This window comes from Malurus melanocephalus, unplaced genomic scaffold, assembly GCF_030028575.1.
Source record: "Malurus melanocephalus ecotype Western Australia unplaced genomic scaffold, MMel_1.1 scaffold_1, whole genome shotgun sequence".
Classification (NCBI taxonomy): Eukaryota; Metazoa; Chordata; class Aves; order Passeriformes; family Maluridae; genus Malurus; species Malurus melanocephalus.
This window is the reverse complement of record NW_026623233.1, coordinates 8135656-8150632: the sequence shown is the minus strand read 5'-3', so window position 1 is coordinate 8150632 and position 14977 is coordinate 8135656. Positions and strand designations below refer to the sequence as shown.

At 40.2% G+C, this 14977-nt stretch overlaps 1 protein-coding gene across 15 annotated transcripts in view; it reads right to left on the bottom strand.

Moving 5' to 3' along the window:
- MCF2L (MCF.2 cell line derived transforming sequence like) overlaps nucleotides 1–14977 on the bottom strand; it is a 150434-nt gene that overhangs the window by 74374 nt on the left and 61083 nt on the right. Inside the window, exon 1 of one of the 15 annotated variants that reach the window (XM_057390453.1) lies at nucleotides 6032–6239. The exons of 13 other annotated variants lie outside the window; for them this stretch is intronic. The gene's annotated coding sequence lies outside the window, so the exon portion shown is untranslated. Of the gene's footprint in view, nucleotides 1–6031; nucleotides 6240–14977 lie in introns of those variants that run through there. One more of the 15 variants, XM_057390467.1, reaches the window with a different exon arrangement.

Sequence of the window (14977 nt, the reverse complement as noted above, 5' to 3'; positions counted from 1 at the left end):
CAGGTCACTCACAGACCACACTAGAGGTTATTTTCAGAAGTGCCCCACATTTGTGTTATCCCCACTTGTCTGCTGTGGGGCAGGAACTGTTGATAATCCAACACCAGTCAGATRTATTCTGATAAATCTACCATCTATTTAAGCAGCTCTATTCAGTTCATGACATAAATACATGACCCAAAGAATATAACCACGGTAATTTAGTTTCAATTCTGCTATTCCATTTTGGGGACCTTTACATTTTGTAATATGACAAAACAGAAGAGTTGTCAAAGAGGTATCAGATGTTTTTAAATAAGGATAGATCYAAAGGAAGATCCTTAGATCTTAGAAATAAGACTCCTTCAAAATATTTTGCTTAACTGTTTCGTATTTTATGAGTTATCAGCATATTGGATTGTGCAGACAGTTAAAAATTAGTGAATGAATTGCCGSTGCACTCCCACAAGTCATGTAAATACTCTCACATGTGAAAGCTGAGATGGAGCAGGTGACCTCTCTTAGATCAGGTAACAGCATCTGTTGCGCTGTCAGACACAGGATCTCTGTCTCGGCTCCAAGCCCACACTCCCTCCTTCCCAGCACTGCCACCAAACCCGCTGGGTGGAGCATGCTCCCAGATCAGTATCATGACTTGTAGTCCTCAGACAAAGATCACAATTCACAGCATTTTTATTTCTGGCTCTTGTGCTACAGCATGGCCCCTGTGGAGCAGTCTCAGATACCTCATGCAAGTGTACATACTCAAACTTTCAAACTTTTTACATAACAGCCCCAAGCCGGTGTCAAACAGTGGGCAGAGAGAGCCCTCTGCAATATGCTCCTGTTAGCAGTGGCATGGGCTTGGTGTCACCTGCAGCACAACGTGCAGGAAACAAAACCCTTATTATCTGATGGATAATAAATGATGATAAAGCACACACRGGAACACTTTCCAAACATCCAAAGAGAGGGAGAGGAAGTTTTATAGCCTTTCTTCAGAGATTAAACCAAGCAAAAGAGGAGCTACACCCTTCTCCAAATAGGTATTACTCCCACCTAGATCCACACAATAAAATCCAGGAACCTGATACTTTGGCAAGCTGGCTACATGCTTAAGAACAAAGAAAAACAAAATCAAAAAACCCCTCCATTAATAAGGAAAAGAGGAAAAACCACGTTGGCTGTGCTTGTTCTCATTGTCACGACAGAGAGGAACTATAAATCCTTGTATCAATCAATACTGACTGTTCCTGAGCCCCTTCATGTTGTACATAATGTGAACAACCATATTCTAACAGGCTTCTACCTTCAGATTTTGCAGCAGAGAAAACAGTGAAACCAGTCATTTAAGTGAAAACCTAGTACCAGTTTAAAAACAATTAAATTTCTTGCATTAGCACAACAGATACATGGAACAATCATCCTCCAGGCACCCACCTTGATTACGACTTCTGAGCCTTAATCTCCAAATCCCACAGTTACATATATTTTAGAATYRYGRAATGGCCTGGGTTAGAAGGGACCTAAAAGATCATCTAGCTCCAATCCCTCTGCCATGGGTCACTTTYCAACTATATTGTGCAGAGCTCCATCCAACCTAGCCCTCAACACTTCCAGGGATGTGTTATTTTTTTCTGGATTAATCAAGATGTAATAATGTCTGTGTCTAAGAGCATCAGAATAGAGCACTGTATGTCTCAACCCCGCTGTCCTTCATTCTTGACCAACTAGACACACCTTCACCTCCCACTCATGGGGACCAGKGTCTTTAGACTTAACAACACACATGAAGAAATGGTACATACAGAGAGCTCAGCTTTTGCTTGGAACCTGCCCTCCACTGTGCTGGAGGGACAGCAGCCCAGTGTCTCTGTGGAACTCGGTCTCAGATGCCTGGCTAAAAGATGATTCAAGAAAAGGTGATTTTTTCCCTAGCAGTTCCATTCCGGACAGAAAGCTGGGCTGATGATGCTACTGGCTCCTGKGAAACATTCTTCTGGGATAAAGAGGGTTCCAGCCAGTTACCAAATGKTTTTTTTTGTGTTAGCACTCTATTCTGGACATTGTGCATGGGAGGAATGTTTGCTCCATGGTTATAATACCTGAATTTCTTGCTGTGCATTTCAGAGAAGAACAGAAAGAAAGAGCAAAAGCATTGAAGCACAAAACCTTACCCTGGCTTTCATGATCCAGCTTAAAATACAACCAGAAAGAAAAACTGCGTGGGCATACACATTAGCAAGAGGACTTTAGGGCAAATTTAAGTTCTATTAAAACCCAAAGAAGCAAGAGCCCTCCTGAGAAAATCTTGGTGGGCATAAGCGTATGTATTCATAAATGCAAAGAAATTAATTTCAACTCCACTCAAGCTCTGCACTCAAGTTAAGTTCTCCCTCCCACCTCATCATGGGATGTGWGTGATAGGCTCCAGCCTGCAGAACAGATTAAAACTCTGTGGGAGAAGCTGTTGAAGGATGGATGCAAAGTCAATTGAGGTTAAAGACTGTGTTGTCTTAGCTTTATGAAACCCAGAGCAGGAAGCTATGACTGTGGCTTAAATATACAAAATACTGTACCTGCTTTAAAAGCATTTGCAAGTGGGCAGMATGAGGGTGGCAATGTTCGTGGTAAAGGACATGAAAGTCTGGCAAGTTCAACATTAAAATATAATTATTAAACATATTTTTCCTTCAGGGGTGCTGCACTGAGCAAAAAGCACACCTATAAATTTTGTGGCACTGTGTGGCATTCAGCAGGACAAAAGGTATCTTTGTAGGATCATGTATGTAATGGATCATGTAATGCAAGGATGTATCTTTGTAGGATCATGTATGTAGGATCATGTAATGCAAATGTATACTCTCTCAAAAAACCACCCCTAGCAAAAGACATCAAACTCGCACCTGTAGCTGCAGAATTTGCAAATTTGTGGAGTTTTGAAGACAGGGAGCAATGTGATGCATGATATGTTGGTTTATAGTTTAGCATACTAGACTATTTAAGAGCTYTATTAATTTTCTCCTTCTAATCCTTCATGTTTGATTTTTTTTTCAAAGAATGAATTCAAATGACACTTCATTCTATTTGAAGTCACCAAGCATTCCAAATTTACAATTCTGGTTTACATCAAAACTTCCAAGTATTAAATTTAGTTTATACAGCCATTATACACACACACACAAACACACACGTTTGTATAAATCCATTATACTAAGCAGCTTGGTAAATCTTCACAGAGCAACAAAATTAACCCATTTTGAAACTGTTTTGGCAACTTTCAACTTGGATGCTAAGTCATCAAAAATGGTCCCTGCATGATATCCAAATTTAAATTTAAGCAAGTATAACCAATCAAAAATCATGGTCAGAATCAATTAAACTTCCACCCATGAAGAAATATATTCTTTCCATTGAAAACAAGCATGCTGGTAAATACAAATAGTTACTGGAGCACTTAAAAGAAAGCATTCCGATCAATCAAAAGGCTGAACCCTGCGGCATCTTTCAAAACATAAGGCAAGCTCCTGAGAAATCACATCTTGGAAGTACAGTGTGCTGTAAGACAGTAATAAAGTTCACAGKTGTGAAGATTATACATCCCTTACATGAGGTATCCAAAAAGTAAAACAAAAAGCAAAAGAGCTTGTCAGTAATTTTTAAGGCACAGTACCACCCTATTGAGGATGGTATTTCTCTGGCCTCAAGACTGCTCTTAGGGGTTTTCCCCAAAGCCATGACAGAAGCCTGGCCACTGAATGCAGTTATCACTCATCTGTTTCAAYTTCTAATTTTAAAATGACATCTTCCTGATGTTCTGTGAACTGAATTTCAATCAGTTTATACTTTTTTATTTACATGTCCTTTCYAAACAAGCTGCCCCCCAAAGCTTTAATCATAGGCCTTTCCTTTCCTTGGCTGTGCTTCAGGGTTTACCAAGGTTTCTTGTTTCAGTGAGACACAAAAACTGGACTTTTTTTGCAGGGTTAATTTAATCATACAGGAGAGTTAGAGTAGCAAGACATTTTATCCTGTAGTATTTGGTGACAGTTCCCTCTGTCCACAGCYGCAAAGCCAATGAAGAAATGGATGTGACCTTTTTAACTTCCCAGACAGCAGCAATACTCAGAACAGCAGCACCTACACAGAGACACTGCTATTCAGAGACTGCACTGGTGTGAGGAAAAAAGCACTTCTGGCTTGGGCCTCAAAGTTTCTGCCTTGAGTGGGGTTCAAAACTCAGAGGTGGGAGGTTGCAGTCTGATGCCAACTGAAAMCTGTAATCAAAGGTGGAAACCAAATCACTGCTGAGGTTGGATGGAAGGTAGGACTGAAATCTGGAAAAATCAAGAGGATGAGATCCATTTTTATACCAGCAGTGGGATAAAAGGAGAAAGTGAAGGAGGAAAAGAAATGGATGTAGACTTTAGTGGCAGCAGAAAGGAGAACTCAACAGTGAGTAATAAGAACAGAAACACATGATGAAAGCAGCACAGGAATTAAAATCAGGAAAGGAAAAACAGGTATGTATTCTGAAACATCTATATTAGTAAGAACATTACTTCAGTAAGCAAGGAAAACCAACAGAGACCATTAGAACCAGCAAAGTGTTCTGCCACAATCACAACAATACTTATAGCCAGAATATAAAATAAAACTTGTTCAGCAATAGGAAACCCTTTTTACGACTCTTAAAATACACAGAAACTTTTTTTTTTCCAGATAAACAAGATATTCGGGAAGCAGAAAAACTTTCAGGTCAACAGTTGTGGGAGAACCAGTTCCAACAAAAATACCAGATCCTCCTGTAATACTAATGAACACAGATAAAGGCTATAAAACTAYTCATTACAAAGGAAGGAAAGAAAAATTTGCAGAAATCATCATTCCCAAAAATCCCTGAGGAGCAAACAGGACAGAGAGAAGGGAAGAGAAACCTGGTTTTGATCTGAGGCAAAATTAAGAGATGAAAAAATAYTCATTCCATCACATCTCCAGAATAATCGGTTGGGGTAGGTTTGGACAAATTAGCTACGATATTTCAGTACTGAAGGATTACTCATAGCTTCAAATGGAATTTTAAAAATCTGATTATGAGATCATATCATTACCTGTCATCTTAGATTGGCAAATATAAGTAAAATTCTTCAGAATTGGCCATCAACCTGAAGTCCTTCTCACACTGTATAAATATAACCCACATTATTGTGAGATTACACTTGAAAATGGTAAAACATACATAACTGATGGGTTTAAAAATGCCACTGTCTTCTTACTCATCAAGGCAGTTTTGATTTTGACTCATGATTTGGAATTTTGGTGGCCTAGGCGTGCACACTGCAACAAGCTGTCTGTGGCTGTGCAACCCACTAAGTCCCCACACACAGGAAAAGTGCGAAAAAAATGCAAGTAAAACCACATWGAGCAATCCTCAAAGGTCACCATTCCCTCCACTTAAATGTTTCCAAAATAGTATCTCAGTTTCTCCCATTGCCAATTCCTTCACCCTCCTGGGCTTCAACAAGCTCCACAGTATCCTCAAGACAAGAAGATACTTAATACCAGCAAAAGGCAAGATAATTTTCCACTGGTCAAAATAAAAAAGAAGCAGAAAACAGATTGGCTTCTTCTAGAGAGCTAATCAGGATAAGTGCTTCAGGTTCTTGRCAGAAATTCTCTTATTTTAAAGAAAGAATGTCTCACTGCAATGAGAGAACAAAATACCTTATCCCCTGTGCTTAGCAGAATGATATCCTTGGTTACATTTAGTCAGCGGAAATGAGATAAAGCTCACATGGGGTGCTTTCTGTGGAAAGACATGATATAAAATCACACCTGGCCTTTTTATTTTTTAGATGCAGGATTTTAAAGAAAATATCAAYACACCATTTAAAACTGCAGTGATCCCTTTAATGAGACACTTCTATAAAATGAATTAAAACAATGTAACCCTGCAAAGAGCTGTAACATCCATAAACAACTGCAGCCCAGCAGCTGTAACCATGTCCTGTTTCCAGTCTCCGGGATCCAAACAGGAAGGCTATGCCCTTACCTGATTGAAAGAGCAGCCGGTCCCTGCGATTTTAATCAACCTAAAGCAACAGACATTTTCCTTCTTTTCCAGTTTCCTGGGATGCTTTCCTGTCCCATTCAGAACAGCAGTGTGGAGGAGAAGCTTTTTAACAGCAGCATTACCTTCATTTTCCACCTTACAGCCTGCTASCTGCCCTGTTAGTGTGTTTACTTTTGGCCCAGGTGAGACAGCTCAGGCTGCCTTGTGGCGTGAAGCAGCAACACCCGCCCCTGCCAGGGGTGGCTTAGGAGCACCAGCCTCTCATCAGGCTGGATTTTTCAGCACACCTCCCAAACCTCCACACCAGCCTAAGATGAGCAAGAACAAACAGAGGCGYACCAGCCATGTAAGAGGTGTAATTATGCAAACTTACAGGAAAGAACCATATAAACTTGGCAACCCACCACATTCAACCTCCCAACCTACACCAATTAGGACACCGCAATTAACAGAAAGCAACTCCTGTGCAGTCCAAACCACTTGCAGTTCTGGGAAAATGCCTCAACCTCAAGAGTCTTTTGAAACAGTTTTGTATTTCTTCGTCTTTCTATAAGGAGAACGAAGATTTAAAGAAAGATGAAATGAAGGCCAAAGAGCAAACTCCACCTGTTCTGACACATGCAGCAGCTGAACTAACGCCCATCATTCTCACAAGAGTAAGGGACAACACAGACACAACTCCCAGCCATTCTTTCTCTTCCTGTTGTTGCCTCAAAAAATACATTTATTTTCCACCAGCTCCTGCCTTACCAAGTGCATACCTGATTAGTTCAACATAATTTGAACTGAGCTCTTAGCGCTGTATTTGCACTAAGTGAAAAAGCACAAGGCAAGTGGATCAAAGGTGAGGGCACTCTTTGTGCCTGCCCTGCACTGTGGTGGCAAACAAGGCCTYTTCAAATCAGGTCTCATCCTACAGCCCACATTTGAAGCATTTAACGGTGTCTTTTTAACATGACAGATTTTACATCTGTTGCCAAAAGCCTCCCTCTCACCACACTCAATCCCTATACCTGCTGCTGCTTTCATCCCCACACTGCAGCAGTTCAGCCCATGCTGAGCACTCACACACCTTTCCAGGAYACCAAATGCATTATACCAAGGATAACAAATGCACACACCCACCTAATTCAAAGGATCARCAAAGAACCAAATATACTCCTCAGGCAAACAGAAAAATCGCAAATATTAGAAATATTGAAAGTACCCCCACTTCCCAAGATTTATTTGCTGAACTACATTGTTGAGGGAAATTTCAGACAAAAATTTGAAATTTTCTTTAAGGAATATCTCATACACACTTCTCCAGAGCATTTAGGAGCATAAAGTATAAGGGGCCCTCAAATATTCCWTTTTTTCCCCATTCCAAGACTCCAGAAATGTCCATCAGTTCTCAGGGTTTTTTCCTCAATGGAATTTCTTCTCCTGTGCTAGAACAAATTTGAAACAGTTTACATTTAACACATATTCAAGTCCCTGCTGTTAGTTGCATGTGATTCCTTCGGGCAGAACAAAAACAATGCAMATCTTATTTTTAATCACCCTACTTTATTAACTAGAGAAGGAAACAGCAGCTCAGCTCCAGGTAACAGCACATATTAGTCTCCACAAACCAACAACAAAAAGCCATGACTTCATTGAGCTTATTTCATATTTTCTTCTTCAGGAAAAAAAAACCCAGAAAGAAGCTTTCAATGTACCTGAGTGGAAGGAAAAGACTTGCAGCTCTATCATGAGATAGAGCCCAGAAACATATACCTTGCACCTCCTGCCTGGTAYTTAGCTTCAGCCAGCCCTGCTGGGGTGAATTCCCAGGCATTTAAAGGTTCACAGGTGCAGCCACCAGCAGTTGGCTGATAAAGAGCTTGTGCAAATATTTCTCCTGCAAGGAGGTCTTTCGATCAACTGCTGTGCTATAAACCAGCAACCAAAGCTTCTCCTGAAGCCTAAATGCTGAGAAACAGACTCAGACCTAATGAAAGCCTGTTCCCATCTCAGGCAGCAGTTCCACTGAAGTTACTGTCTCCCATCCAAGAGTAGAGATTGGCAGCTAGTAGGGTATTCCTGGTGTGCTCCACAATTTGGCAAACTGCAACCCAGAGCCAACTTTGTCACATTTTCTCTGGTTTTATATTATTKTTTTATAATATTGCCTCCCCTTACTTGCTTCACTGTTGGCACTGTGCTCTAAAGCATGTCTTCTCTCCCTGAARCACTGATGCCATTTGCAGGTTACAGGAGCAACCTCTGCTTTTTCCTTTCTAAAATAAACATGCTCACATAGAGGAAATTGTTTCAAAAAATTTAAACTATTCAAGAGTGAACAAGCCCATTGTTTGGAGAAGAGACTTCAGGGCAGCAGCACGCTACCGTGACTGTGCTATAGAGCATCYATAAAAACCCTGTGGACCTCAAGGGTTCGAGGTTGTCTGGTGCTGGGACAGGGAGAGGGGATAGAGCATTCTCATTGTTTAAATGTAAACAATAATAATAATAGGGTTTTGTAACCGAGAGAAGGAAGCAMAGTAATGTGGAAAACAGTTGTTATTACTCTGTTTATGAGTCCTTGTTCCCAAAAAATATGCTAGGTTACTTTGTAACGCTGAAGGGAATAAACTGAGGTGACCTGAAACTGGGCAAATGGCTGAAACCCCATCTGATAAGAAGGGCTTGGGAATACCTTTTCTCCTTTTCAYGCTGGAAGCATGCCAGAGTGGAAAATACTGGGTGGAGGATCCGTAACTCTTGTGACTGTAAGATCTTTATCCTCAAACCCCTAGACAAATTCCAGCTGTTTAGGAATTAAACAGGATTCACTGCCAAATGGTGGTTTAGGCACCTTCAGGGAGAAAGCTGTTATCTGATCCCAAAACAACCTCTTGACATCTCAAAACCCGAGGGTTCACTGCAAATTTCTCCAACAAAACTCAAGTTCTCTGCATACAGTCTGATCTGTATTTAGATAACTGAATATAGAAAGAAATTTCAAGGGCTGGAACAAATCCCCAAGTCTTTCTTCTGGCAAAAGCAAAGAACCAGGCTTTGCTGAGAACCACTAAGACAATATTTAAGTTTTGAAGCTTAATATTAAAGGTCAATACTAGCAAACCTCCTTTAATGCTTCCAGTGAATATGGCAGCAGAGTTAGTTTTGTGCTGAACTAAAGGCACATGCTACTCTTTGGAGCATGCTTGCCATCTCAGAATACCTCAAAAGCTTAGAATTTTCTTTTTTTTTTTGCAAAGGAATTGAGCCCTAAAGTAACTCTCCAAAGGCAAATTACAACATCTGCAAAAATTATCATTACAACTTACCTTGCAGACAAAGAACATAATTTTCAATAGCTGGAAGTCAGAAAAAAAAATCAGAGAAGGAACCAAGGTCAAATGCTATCAACCAAAAGGGGAAAAGTTTGCACTAAAAGTAGTAGACACCACCTGAACTTGCCCCTGAAGTCCTTAAACAGCTTTTGATAGCCATCATGGTAGATGGCACRAATCATTACCTCTGCCCCACATGCACAGTCAGGTCAAAGTGTCTKAAGACACCACTGGAGTTCCAGAGATTCAGATGGTAGAAGCTGGAGACTGAAAAGGAGAATTGAAGGAGAGCTATGTGCTCTCCAGAATGACATGTTTTGAGTTTCTGTTTCAAAAGTGCAGCTGTAACAAACAGTATTAGAAAGATAAAGTTTCTCTAATGTAAAAGGATAGAGGCAATGACTTGAATTCTTCATTATCCATACTACCTCARTTTAAAAACAGATATATTGATCCCCATCCACCTTCTCATATACACCTCTGAAATCCATCAGAGATGGCAAGAATTATATAAGTGTTTGGCTAAAGCAGAGCAAATGTTTCTTTTCAATCATGGTGTCTTAGGAATTAGMGAGTATTCTGCTCCACAGACTCACTGTGTGAAACAAATTCCTTGTGTTACATAAAAGGTAAAAAATCTTTCACCCAGAAGAAGAAAAYGAAGGCAATATATATTGCATCTTTCCTTCAAGTAAAAGCCTGAAAAGCAGGTAGCTTCTCCCCAAAAACCAAAGGCCACAGACAAATGAGTTCTTCAATTACCTCTCTGACACAGAATCATATAAACTATATGTCACATACTGTAGAGACTTGTAAAGTGATTTTTCAGAGAAATAAATCAAAGGAGGGAATCAATCATTCAGGGAACTCCTCATCACTAACATCACTAACACACAACTAGGTTAAGCCTGTCCATCTGAAACTCCTAATGGCTCTCAGAATATAGCCCTGTCCAGATTTAGATTACTGTATTCACAAATCACAAGAGCTGTTATAATCCAGGAGAACTCAAAAGATAAATTGTCATGAGAATTGTAMAGGACACAATTTTTAGAGGCGTACTCTTGACTAACCACTCACTTCTGAACTTACAGAATGACTCCCTCTCAACTTCCCCACCAACTGCTATGGTTTGTAAAGTGAACAAAACTYTATTAGAAGACTGCAAGTCATTCCCACTGAGCCCTTCAGGGTCTTTTTCTAACTTGGTCCCTGGACTCACTTTTTGCAACCTCCATTTAAAAAAGTTCCCGAGTTGACTAGAACCTTTGAATTTATAAATAAGTGTAAGACTGATTAAAATAATTAGATGAAGCTGAGACTCGCTGCATGGTGCTGACAGTGCACATGGAAAAATCTCACATTTTTTTCACCTGAGAGGTAAGAAAGGAGAAGAAGCAGCCCCTACAGAAGATTCCCAGGTTCTTCAGTTAGTGCTTTGGCCTCACTCCARAAGGAAAGAATGAACTTACTCAACAGCCTGGTCCCTCACCCTGATTTGTGTGCAAGTTGACAAACTCACAGTCAATGACACCAAAGACTGYTGAAAGATAGCAATAAATAATAAGTATATGTGAAAACTAGAGCTGTCAGCAGCCCTTGGCCATGATTTTCAGGAAAAACCACCAATCAACAAGACTGCAGAARGTTTCATGCTCTAGTCAAGTCCAAGTGCAAGAAACAGAAACTGTATATGCTGTAGGACTAACTCCTGACTAAGACTCTTTTTTTGGGGTGTTTTTTAGATCACTGAGCAAGAAATGAAATACATAGAAGTTGTACTGATCTCTGCTTCCTGCTTTGGAAGAAGATGTAGTGGCTCTGAAATAAGCTAAAATAAATAAGTAAATACAAGAGCTAGCTTCAGACAGGAAGTGCTGGAAATCTTACAGTAAACTTTGATCCTTTTGACTTAGGTTGCTTCAGCACGAGGCTGTGTGTGTTCGACCTTTTCAGGTAGGTTTAATCTCTGAGGTTAATTTGAAGATCATGTGGGATTTCGTTAAACACTGTAAGCACACAGTAAGAGGAAGTAGTGCAAATCATCCTATGAAGCATGATTTCAGCAGAACTAAACAGATTGCAACAGCACATGAGATTGGCAACTTCTTGGAAGAACAATGAAGATAAAGGGAGTAAATAAAGCTACATCCTGGCTCCAGGACTGGTTCTGCCCAAAGAGTAAATATCTACTTGTTGACAATGCTCCATGTGGAAAAGCAAAAGTATGTTATAAGAATAGTAAGTCATTTTTACTCTAAATTATTGAAGCAAAGTCTGTCAGATTATTGATCACAGCAACTCTAAGTTATTTTTTTCCACTACTGCATTATTTTTTTTTAATATCTTCTTCAGTGGCTATGAAAGCAGGATAACAGCTCACTGCCTGTTATGGTATTAGTGTCATATATAGCTACTGCCTTTAATTAAATGGGCTTTTCAAATAGCATTAATGATCAGGAAGACATTTTTTCCCCATTTCAAGAGTCAGTGGCAYGGTCAGATTTTGTTTTCTGAGGATTCATCTCACATGTATGAAGTACCAGARCTATTTTTCACATTTTTCCTCCATACAACCCTTAACATCACACAACAACTATAACTCTTACAAAAGGTCTGTTCCCTGTAAGAAACTCAGAGACAGCTTGATTCTTAACAAACAGGGAAAAAGAGGCTGGGGAGGCCCAAGAGGCAAGGGAACAAGCTCATGGAGTTTAGTCAGTGTGGATCCCCAGAAGAGGAGCCTRGAGGCTCAGTCTCGTATTGCCCCTAATTCTCTGTGCATGTCTCCTGTTCATTAGAGGACTCTTAAAAATCTTTGTTTTCTTGGAAGAATTGCCATCCAGGAGAATAAAAGTGGTGGTCTGTATATCAGTATCCCAGAACAATTCCTTCCTTATTATGCACACAGCTGGAAAAGTAACATTCTTTCCTCCAAATTAAGGCACCAAAAACTTGAAAATAGAATCTTTTACAACAGTGTAATTCAGAATGTTCTAATTTAATTCAAATCACTTTTCTAACACAAAAAATAGGAAATAACAAGCAATTTCAGGAATCTGGAGTGGGACCGATCTCACAAATTTGCTGATGATGTCATCCTTTTTAGTTATTTCTGCTTTCTATCAGAGCATGCATCTTAATGAGATTGTAAAATACACTTCTCAAATCACGCATTTCTTCACTTTTACTGTGTAACACGAAGAATAAATGTTTTAAATTTTAAAAAAGGCAGAAAAAAGTTTTTTTAAAAAAGATGCCTCAGATTTACAGGAGAGATCAATACAGACACATAAGTGAAGGAAGAAAAACACTTGACTGTGTTGCTGAAACGGTATCTGAACAACCTCTTTATCAGAAAACATACACATCCCTATTAAATTGYATGATGATGCTCTGAAAATTACTTCAGGGAAGAAACAATTCACTTTTGATTGACATACTGCTTGGAACCTTTTCTGTCTTCAGAAGACCGACAGCTGTGATTGGTTTTGCTGGTGTGCTCACTTTTCACCAAGTATCTCATCTGAGCCAAATAAATCAAGTACACCACAGAAATTAAATAATAACAAGTCTGGAGAATACTATCTAAGAAAGAAAGGCTCTTACATGCAAATTTAGGTCCTAAAATACCTAATGTTTTACTTCCTTTGGAAAAAGGTTTTAAAATAAAACCCAAATGCTGCCATTTACAACTCAGACTCTCCAATGATGTGCATTGTATGAATAGTGCATATTTTTAAGAATCAATGAACTAGCAAAATTTATATTAAAACTCTTGAAACACATGGAGGGTTTGGCACACAAAACATGTTTAAAATTCTTCCAAGAGCAGAGTCCCAAGCCACACACCTTACATACCCCTACTTAGCAGACTACATAGGTCTGTTTACATTTACAAGATCTATGATTTATTATAAGTTAAGCCAACTTACCCTGTGCTACAAAGTCCAGCCATGAACACCATTCTGAGAAAAAATAATAACTTTTCATTTCTGCTACTGAAATTCCTCTCTGATTCATCATCAGAGAAGAAAAAGGTGCACTTTCCCCTTCCCCTGCTCAGAACAAACTGCCCTGAAAAGGTAAGAGCTTTAGTATTACCTGAACTTTGTTCCATAAATACAACAGGTGGCACAAGATTACTTTACAAATATATTTTCCTCCACTAATGCCATTGTTCTTGTAATTATCTCTTTAATTACAGTGTTCTCCCCTCATGACCCCACCCTGAATATTTACAGACTGCTGATATACCCAGTGTCTGATACAGTATATATAAACATAAGCCCTAAGCATATTTTCATTCATGTTAGGCTTTAACAAGGCAAAGCAAAACTGTTTTTCATGCAGATATTCACAATGCTATCTGGAACTAGTCCTACTGAATTGCTCACTCTGCCCAAACAGGTGCAGTTTATCACCTCTGCTACAGATTCACACCTAACTCTCTTCTCCATCTTTCTGACTGAAAAAGTGCAAGAGCGTTTCAAGCAGGATGGGTCTCAAGTACAGAAACCCAAAATCTCAAATGAATTCCTTTTCAACACCTTTATCCAGCAGCAAACAAAGGTGTGGATGCAGTAAACAGTAAACACAGCCTTACTCACCCCTGGGGACTAACAGTAATAAAGCTGTCCTGGCAGACTTTAACACTGACCAGAAATGTCAGTGTTTGTACAGGCTCCAGGCAGGCTTTGGCTACACTGAAGCCAAATACTTCTGCTATTTTTGTGTGTTCAGTCTGACATTTCCTGCATCCACACATTTTGCCRTCCTGCCTGTAAGCTAACTCCCTCTCTCCATACAAGAATGCCCAATGTCCAACAGAAATACTCAYACAGCTTCAGAAAAAGAGGTACCACATCTGCATGCCCTTTCCTGACATACCTGAAGKGCTCTTCCTCTAGACTCTTCCTCACTCTTTTTGGTGGATTATTCAGGTTATGGATTAACCAAGCTCTGTCTGACTCACTACAAAAATCCATTCGTATGAGACACCCACATTACAATGCTGCTCATGGTACCTTTTTGCCGAGTTTCTTTGGACTGGAAGGAYCCTGTGACACAGACAGTCTCCCCAGCCTCCATTCATCCCATGCCTAGAACTACATACGAGAGCAAACTGCTCTAGAGCTTTGGTCATCCTTGTCAGAAAACCAACCTGAATCCAGAGTAAAAGGTGCAGACTATAGGATGCTCCCAAAGACAATCCCCATCCATCCCAGGTACAGCACAGACTGAAGGCAGATGTCTCTGGYGTTTCCACTCACCAGACTCGCTCTACAGCTCTCGGTTCCAGCTGCCCCACTGTTCCCATTTGCTTAGGGAAAGCCAGAAGAGGGAGAGTCTCAAAGCACTGGCTGTGAGCACTATGCTGGGACACCTGTCACAAAGGGCCACAGCATGCCAGAACCTTGGAAAAGGTCCCCTGCTGATGGGAGACCAAGAGAGGTGTCCCCAGAGAAGACTGCTCAGAGCCACAGCTTCCCAGGGCTGAAATCCTCCACAAACCCACAACTGCTGTCCCCGCTGCCTGCAGTCAGAGGTGAAGAAGCACACAGACAATACACAGTGATGAACTCAGAACTTGTGATGCCGTTTC